The following is a 7,792-nucleotide window of genomic DNA, read 5'->3' on the forward strand; positions in this document are numbered from 1 at the left end:
CAATTAAAAGATTGTCTCAAAATTTCTACTCGCCTTGCAATCTTTATGTTCCTAGGCAATTATATGACGGAGGAATTCTTTGTGGCAGTAATCAAATTGCATTTATTATAGCCTATAATTATGGCTATTCCTAATCATATTTTATTTTTTATGATAGGAAGGTTCCAGTTGGGTTTTTTTGTTTGACCTGCAGATATCGTTCCTGATTGTTTTGGGGTCTTTCTAATTGTGGTTTAGTATTTATAACTGCAAAATTTGGTGGTCTATTAATGACTTTAAATCACACCCAACAGATTACTAGAAGTAAAACCAATTAGTTTAAAAGGGGGACATGAGTCTGTAAACACTGGAAATGGTCACTACAGCCATTGTCCCAGATAGAGCTCAAGCCACTCACTCCTTTGTACACCACGAACTGTCCAGGAGTCCAATATTTTTCCCCTGAAAGTCATCTTTAATGACTACTAAGTCTGTATGAACTCTTTTGGATTCCCACAGCGGTTAATCCATCACACCAACACAAGGAATCAGCCAGAGCTCCTGAGATAGCACGCCGTTAAGAGGACAGAAGATCAGCAAAGACACCCACGAGGAGGCACACAGCCTCATCGCGGTTGCAGAAGTCCATGCGGACATCTACCAAAACCTGACCCCTTCCCGTGGTGGGCAGGGGTTGGCACTCCTGCCTGGTGGAGCAAGGGGGTGCTCCACACGCTGACGTCCAGGTGATTCCCTTTTTACAGGTTTGTCACGCAGGATGGGGAGTATTGCACCCCATCATCGTTTCACTGGAACATCTGCCTGAAATACACCCATCGGCTGGAAGGAAGGACCCATCTCTGCAGCTATGGAGCCCTGACCTGTCTGGTCTTCATGGCCACCAGCCGTTCAGCAGCCTCATGCTGCCTACGGAGAGCCCGGCTTCCTGCTGGCCAGCCTGGGAGTTGGCACTGCTAAAGTACTACTTTGCGGTGCGGTCAATCACGGGAGGAAAGAAAAAAAAAACAGAAAACACCTTAAACCATAGGAAGCCTCCTCAGAAAAAGGATGTGTTTCTCATTTCATTCATGTCAGCGAGTAACTCTACTCATGACAGAGTAAAAGCAACATAGGGGAGGGAGGATCAGGCCCCATAGCACCATCAGAGGATGAGAGACTGCCAAGAAAACTTTGTCCAAATCCACACTAAAACACCAAGTTTGGCAGCTACCTCCCATTTTTTGTCTTAGCATCAGTCTAAGCATTGCCTTCCTTGTGTAAACACACAGGCAGGGCCAGAGAGACAGCAATGTCCACGAGCTGCTCTGGACACCGCTCAGGCTCCTTGGACTCCTCCCCACCCTCATTTCTATTCTCTTTGCTTTTTGCTCAGAGTCCCACAATCCGACAGCAAGACTCCTTCTTGATTTTGAGCTGCATAACCACCGTCTGAGGTGTGCAGGAGAAAGCCCGTGTCAAACAGGTTGGAGAAGAGCCTATGGTAGGCGGCAAGAAGGCCGGCTTGCAGCACCAATCTGTTGCAAGTATTTGCTAGCTCGTTACAGTTCAGCGAGGCGGATTTGTACAAATTTCCTTCTCCCCCCACCCCCACCCCAAGCCTGAGATGGATTTTCTAAAAGGATGGCACTTGAAAAGGATTCCTGGAGCCCAGCACGCACAACTCCGCTTGTGCCGGCCAACAATGGAGGAATCCCCCTCTCCAAGCACCTGTAAAATGACACTGCAAACCAGCCATTTGAAATGCTCATCAACAGGCCATATATTTAAGCACAGAGCATCGCCTAATCTATTTTTTTTCCTCCCCTTCTTCCTTTAATAGATCGGAGCACAAAAGCCTGAGAGAGGGTGACCTACCAAACAAAAGGGCCTTTGAGTTCCTAGGAAAAGTAGACTTGGAGGAGGATGGAAGGAATCCAAGTGGCCCTATTATTTCCACTTGCACTAATTAGACATTTTTCTGTCAGCTATTGAGCACTGCTGAGAGGCCAAACTCACTGAATTCATTTCTAAAGTGTTTACAGAAGTTTGCATCTGTTTATGTCTCTTCAGGAGGAAAATAAGCACTTCAATAGCATTGTGGAAAATCTAAACGAAGCATCCTATTCTGAAGGGCTTGGCAGTCTTGCAGCTGCATAATTTAACTCTCCGCTCAATGCCGAAACCTCTTGTGTCCCTCTCCAAACCCAAATGGGCACAAAACGTAGAAAAGTCAAGCCAGGGGAGAGAAACTCGGCTATTTTTTTTTAAAAGGCAGGGCTGCATGCTGTGTGGCACACAGAAACACGGTGCGATGTCAGCCTTTGCAATTACGTCCCCCCTGTTCCGAGCAGTACACCAAGAAATTAATACCCGCTCCTTTCATTCCCTGCCAACTCGTGTGGCTGGAAAATTCCTCAGCACCTACAGCTAATGCACCGGCGTGCCGGGCACGCACCCAGACCCCGCATAAAGACCCTCCCCGTGCCACTCCGAAACGATATGGGGAGGGGGGGAGCGGCTCCCTGACACCCAGCCCAGCCCCAGGGAAACCTTACTGACTTCCAAGATGTCACAGCTTACCCCAACACAATCAGAAACGCGGCGCCGCTCGCCACAGCCGGACACTTTGTTCTGCAGAGGGGGTTAGCACCCTGAACTGATTTACTCACTTTCTTTATCGCTTTAAAGCTGATGTAGACACATCTACAGAGAGAGAAAGAGAGAGAGAGAGAGAAAGAAAGAGCGAGGTACGTGCGCACTTTGTTTTCACATCTGTGGCCACGATGTGAAATGCATACGTCTAATTGAGTTTATGACACAAAGGGAACCTCGCGGCTGGGAAGTGGAATCAGGTGGTGAGAGAATTAAATTTGCACCAGATTTCTATACATGGACCATTGGGGGAAATGCAAAACAGCCTTTAGTGAAGGGTTTGGGTTTTTTCTTCCTTAATGGCGATGAGTGGGAGGGTGTGCTGTTTGCATGGTTTCCTGCATTAGTGGGTTAGCTCCTCCTCACGCCGGGGCTGAAGTTTGGGTCCCAGCTTTGGGTTCAAAGCCACGACGCCTCCTTTGCATTGACAATGGGGGCCGCTCCCAAGAGAGGGGAGAAGCTCAGAACCGGGGCCATCTGGCACTAGGACTGGCAGGAAAGCGTCAAAGGGAAATTATTGGTGCATAGTAAATGAGGACGAGGAGGAGGGGAAGAAAATAGGGGAAAATCTTTATGTGGCAGCTGATGTAAGAGGAATTACAAGCCCAAATAAATGAAATATTGATTTAATCCACTCTCTCTGCCCTCTTTATAAAGCGAAGATCCTGGAGGTACCCCCCCGCCTCCCTCCCGCTCCGCCTGTGGGCTCGGGAGGATCCCCTTTGGAAAAACACCTCTGCAAGCGGCGAGGGTAGAAAGCGGGGGCAGGAATCATTTCATTTTCAGAGTGTCCCCACCGTTTTGCAGACCCTCTGGATCACTGTGTTTTTACTTATATCCATTCATCTCAGGCTTTGTTTCATTTGCAACTGCAGCTGAGGTCTAAAATCTTAACAAAAAAGCAAAACCCAAACCAAGAGCAGTCAATAAAGAACTTCTAATTCTGTGCACAAGGCAGGAGTTTCAGCGGTATGTACTTCCAGGTGCTTTAGTTCTCTCCCAAGAGCCGCTCCTAGTTAGCACTTCACTGAACCCTAACAAATTGCCCCGTTTTCTTTCCCCCTACGCTCGTCCCCTGTCAGCTTAAACACAGAGTCTCAACACCAATGGATTTGGCTGAAGTCTTTCACCCTTTTACCCCACGCGCTGTTAGCAAAGCCTGTCTTTCCAAGAGACCAAAGCTGCTGTCACCGCACGGGACTTCTCTATCAATCTCTGCCTTTCAGCTGGCAATCAGAGCCCACTCGACAAATAAGGAGGAATTAAGCCTCCTACCACCTCTGTGATGGGCAGAAGAAAGCATGTCCACGAGGTGCAGACGGATACGCTTGAAACACAGGACAGTCAAGTCACACAGTAAATAGCTGCAGACTGAGGAATAAGAAGCTCCTGGATGCTTTCCTCTCTGCTCAGAGCAGCGGAGAACCCCATTTAATGGCTTGAGCTTCTGGAGCTGTTAATTAGCTCAAGTTATTCATCCTGAAGGCAATGGAGAGTTGGGTGTTTATTCAATGGGAGCAGCATTAGGTCCATTATTAGCAGCTCAAAACACCACAGAATGGGTCAGTTTTCTACAACCGACCACCTCTCGCTTCAACTGAGAAAGTACTAGAGCAAGAATAACTCCTGCTTTTCTCAAGAACCCCCCTTTTTTGCAATTTTAACTTGCCACTGATATAACTTTTCTACTATTGGGACGTTCCACGTGCTGCTCGCAGCTTCCACTCTCTACTTGAGAGCCGTTGCTGTTTGCAGGCATCAGAGCTCCAGCAGAGCAATGCCGGGAGAGTCCCACTGACAGGACCAGCTCCATCCCTTGCAGGATGGAGACGGCCTCCCACAGCCCATCACCACAAAGCAGAGAAGGCACCGTCCCTGATCAGGCTGCTGTTGGCACGTAGCTCTCGGCGCTGGGTAGCAGTAACAAAGGGAGTGCACCTACCCGTGGGGGCAAGTGGCAGAACCATCTGCGTGATGAGCTCGAGCAGTCTCAGGAGGGAGGAAAGCAGCAGGCGGCTCAGGCTGCTGAACAGCAGCGTTTTGGGACGAGGATGGAAGAACCACCCTATAAAGTGCTGAGGAAGCTCTTCAAGAAGGAGCGTCTGGCGGCCTCACGTACCTGAAAAGGCAGCAGGACTTTGGGGGACCACAATCATCTGCAGGAGTACCTGTTCTTAATTATTGCCAAGGACAGCTGCAACGATCACTTTGTGTCCCTCATTTGTCCTGCTGTGCTCAAGCTCTAGACTATTTATAAACTACTGTGGCGATTCCCTGTGGTACATTAAAAATACTATGTCGAAGGGGATATTTTAATACTTAAAAATAGCTAAGTGCCAGTGATGGAACACCCCCAGGCGGGCAGCATCAAGACCATTACAATCAGATGAAAGTCCAAGAGTCTCTTTCCTAAATCTCTGTCCTCAAAACATCAATCCATTTGAGTAGTTTAATTTGGAAGGAAAACACATCATCGCAATCTCAGCAATACAACATTTAAAGCCTTTTCTGGGGAGGAAATACTCCATGAAGCTACATCTGAGAAAGGGAAATCCTACCCGTGAGGCAAAGCGAACTGACAGCCCCACAGGTACCCAGGATCAGACTTCCTGGGTTTTTTTTATTTTATTTTTTTTTATTTGCTGCTCCACATAAATTCTGCTGTAGTTTGCCCACATACACAGCGGAAGACCGAGTGCTTTGCAGCACTGCACGCTGGCAGCATCAGGGCAGACACCCTGGACAGCTGAAGCTCTCCTGCCTGTACCTGATCTCTGATACTTCTCATTTACAAAGCCTCAGGCGTTGCGCAGCTGAGGGAGGCTGAGGTGCCACGGACCCCCCTCTCGGGCTGAATTCAGCCCACAGCTCTTCCTTGCGTCACTCTCGGTTTCACTGGGATCACCCAAGAAGAGCTCTTATGAGGCAGGTAGCAAAAGGTCAGCCTGAACAACCAAGATCCCAGGGCTACGGTTTAGGGCTTTAATTCTCCTGTTACCACACCAACAGTTAGAAGGAGGAGAAAACTAAATCCTCAGCCCTCTCTTTAGTCCTTTTTCAAAGGCTTCCAGCTCTTAAGTGCCACACACACACCTAAGGGTAGTTAGGGCACGTCCCTCAAAATGGTTTCCCTAATGGCAATCCATCAGCACGTAATTAGCCAAGACCCAGGCAAGGACTGCCGGGCCTTATTTTCTACTCTTTTCAATATTCCCATTAACTCCCACGAGATTCTACGCCAGCAGGGCCAGGATCCACGCTCCCCCCTGCACGGCAGGGAGCACAGGGTCAGCCTGCACAGCTCCCTACAGCGGGTGCAGAGGGACCTTCAGGAGCTCTATTCTTGGAGGCTTTTTATTTTGTATTTGCACTGTACCTGTCACAGCAGACCCTGGTCCGTGGCTCCATGCCTGAGCCTGGATGCAGGAACTATTGATATGTACAATAAAAATGAAGTAAAGCCTCACATCATCACAATGGGCTTGCAAACAGGCTCCGATCGTGCAAAAAAAACCCCACATTAAAATATTAATGTGGCATGAGTCATCCCACAAGAGAAATACTTGTGTGCATAGAGTTGTCCTTCAATGAAACCCTCAACAGGGTTTGTGGCATCAAAGCCTACTGTACATGGGCATGTTGCCCTCTAACGGCTGGTCACCGAGCGCAAGGCTATTTCCATCCCTCGGGATAGCAAAGATCTGCAGGAAGGGTAACCCCCGGCAACCTGCCTTTTGGATCTAGAGCCCCAGTCCAAACCCCACAGCGCATGTGGTATTTAGAGAGAAAAAATAATCCCTCCTTTCTTACACTTGTCAGCAAGGATGCTGTTACAATTCTGATTTTGCTTTGACTTGTTAAAAAACGAGAATCCCAGTGCTTCCCAGTTTTTGCTTGGGATACAGACGTTAGTTATCGCCCATCAAGCCTTACTGCAGATTCCCACCAAAGGGGAGTTCAGGCTGAGAAAGGGGCTGCAGGATGGGCTTGGCTTGCTAGCCGATGGCAGCCGACAGGGAAGCCCTCTTAAAACCTGCTAGGAAAACGTGGAAAACAGTATGTTGAACTTGTTGAACTGGGGTGGCCTTTGTAGTAGTTGGTGAATTCCCATCAGGAAAAAGAAAAAAAAAAACACCACTAAACATAAACCAAAACCACAACAATCCAAACTAAAAAAAAACAAAACAAAACACAACAACCACCTTCTAAAAGATGCAAAGATTTTGTAAAACCATAAATGCTGGTTTGCCTCAAGGATCACAGTAAATCTTCTGCCTTAAAATCCCCAGGGAGGTTGATATTGTGGAGAGAGAGAGAGAGGGGGGAAGAAAAAAGAAAAAGTTTGCACCCATTGCCAAAATCTGCCCTGAGCCCTGCTCCGGCAGCAGCACGGCTCCCATTGAACCGAGGCTGCCACGACAGCGCGCCAAGGGAAGCCTGGCTTGCTGCTACCCCCTGCCCTCCCAAGCTGGTTTTGCCATGCCTTCCTACTGCTCCAGCCAGCGTGCAGAAGTAACGAGCATCCCACAGCAAAAGCGAAGAAGAGCACTTTAAAAGGCTGCAGGTGCAAGTGGCTTTGCCTCCTTGATGCATCCAACTAGCGTGCAGCCACCAGCAACGGGTATCCCACTTTTTAAAGTGCGACACTAAGGCGAACCCTTGAAGCCAAAGCCTAATCCGCTTACTCACTGTGCTGGTCTCATGGAGCTTTTCAACCTACTCGCAGAGTAAAACGTCCTCATGGTGAGCCCCGGTTGCCAGCTCTGCCTCCTCATAACACCACCAGTGTGTTATGATAATGAAGTGCCTTTCATTCACAGATCTCAAAGCACTTTTTAAATGTAATGAATTACGGTTTATGAGCTTATTCTAAGCACGGCAAATTAAAATAAACAGAGACAAAAAATTTTTAAAGGTTTTTCTGAACAATAAATTGACAAAGACTTTTTTTTTTTTCTCCAGGGAATTAAATTATCCTTCTGTCCCTCACGCCCCCCAAAAAATAAAAAAGAAGAAAAAAGTTGCTCAGACTTTTATCTTTTCCCATCACACTGTAATCACTTCTCTTCAGCCTCATTTGCCCCCCAGCTCAGCTTTTTATTCAAAGAATTGAAGCAGCCTTTGCTCTGCCTTGAAATTTTATTTAAAAAAAAAAAAAAAA

The 7,792-nt window shown here is 47.7% G+C and overlaps 1 protein-coding gene across 1 annotated transcript in view; it reads right to left on the reverse strand.

The window, feature by feature from the left end:
• Nucleotides 1-7,792, reverse strand: part of ALPK1 (alpha-kinase 1) — a 29,598-nt gene that overhangs the window by 13,835 nt on the left and 7,971 nt on the right. The window lies entirely within an intron of this gene.

Source organism: Charadrius vociferus, unplaced genomic scaffold (assembly GCF_000708025.1).
Source record: "Charadrius vociferus isolate BGI_N301 unplaced genomic scaffold, ASM70802v2 scaffold767, whole genome shotgun sequence".
NCBI lineage: Eukaryota > Metazoa > Chordata > Aves > Charadriiformes > Charadriidae > Charadrius > Charadrius vociferus.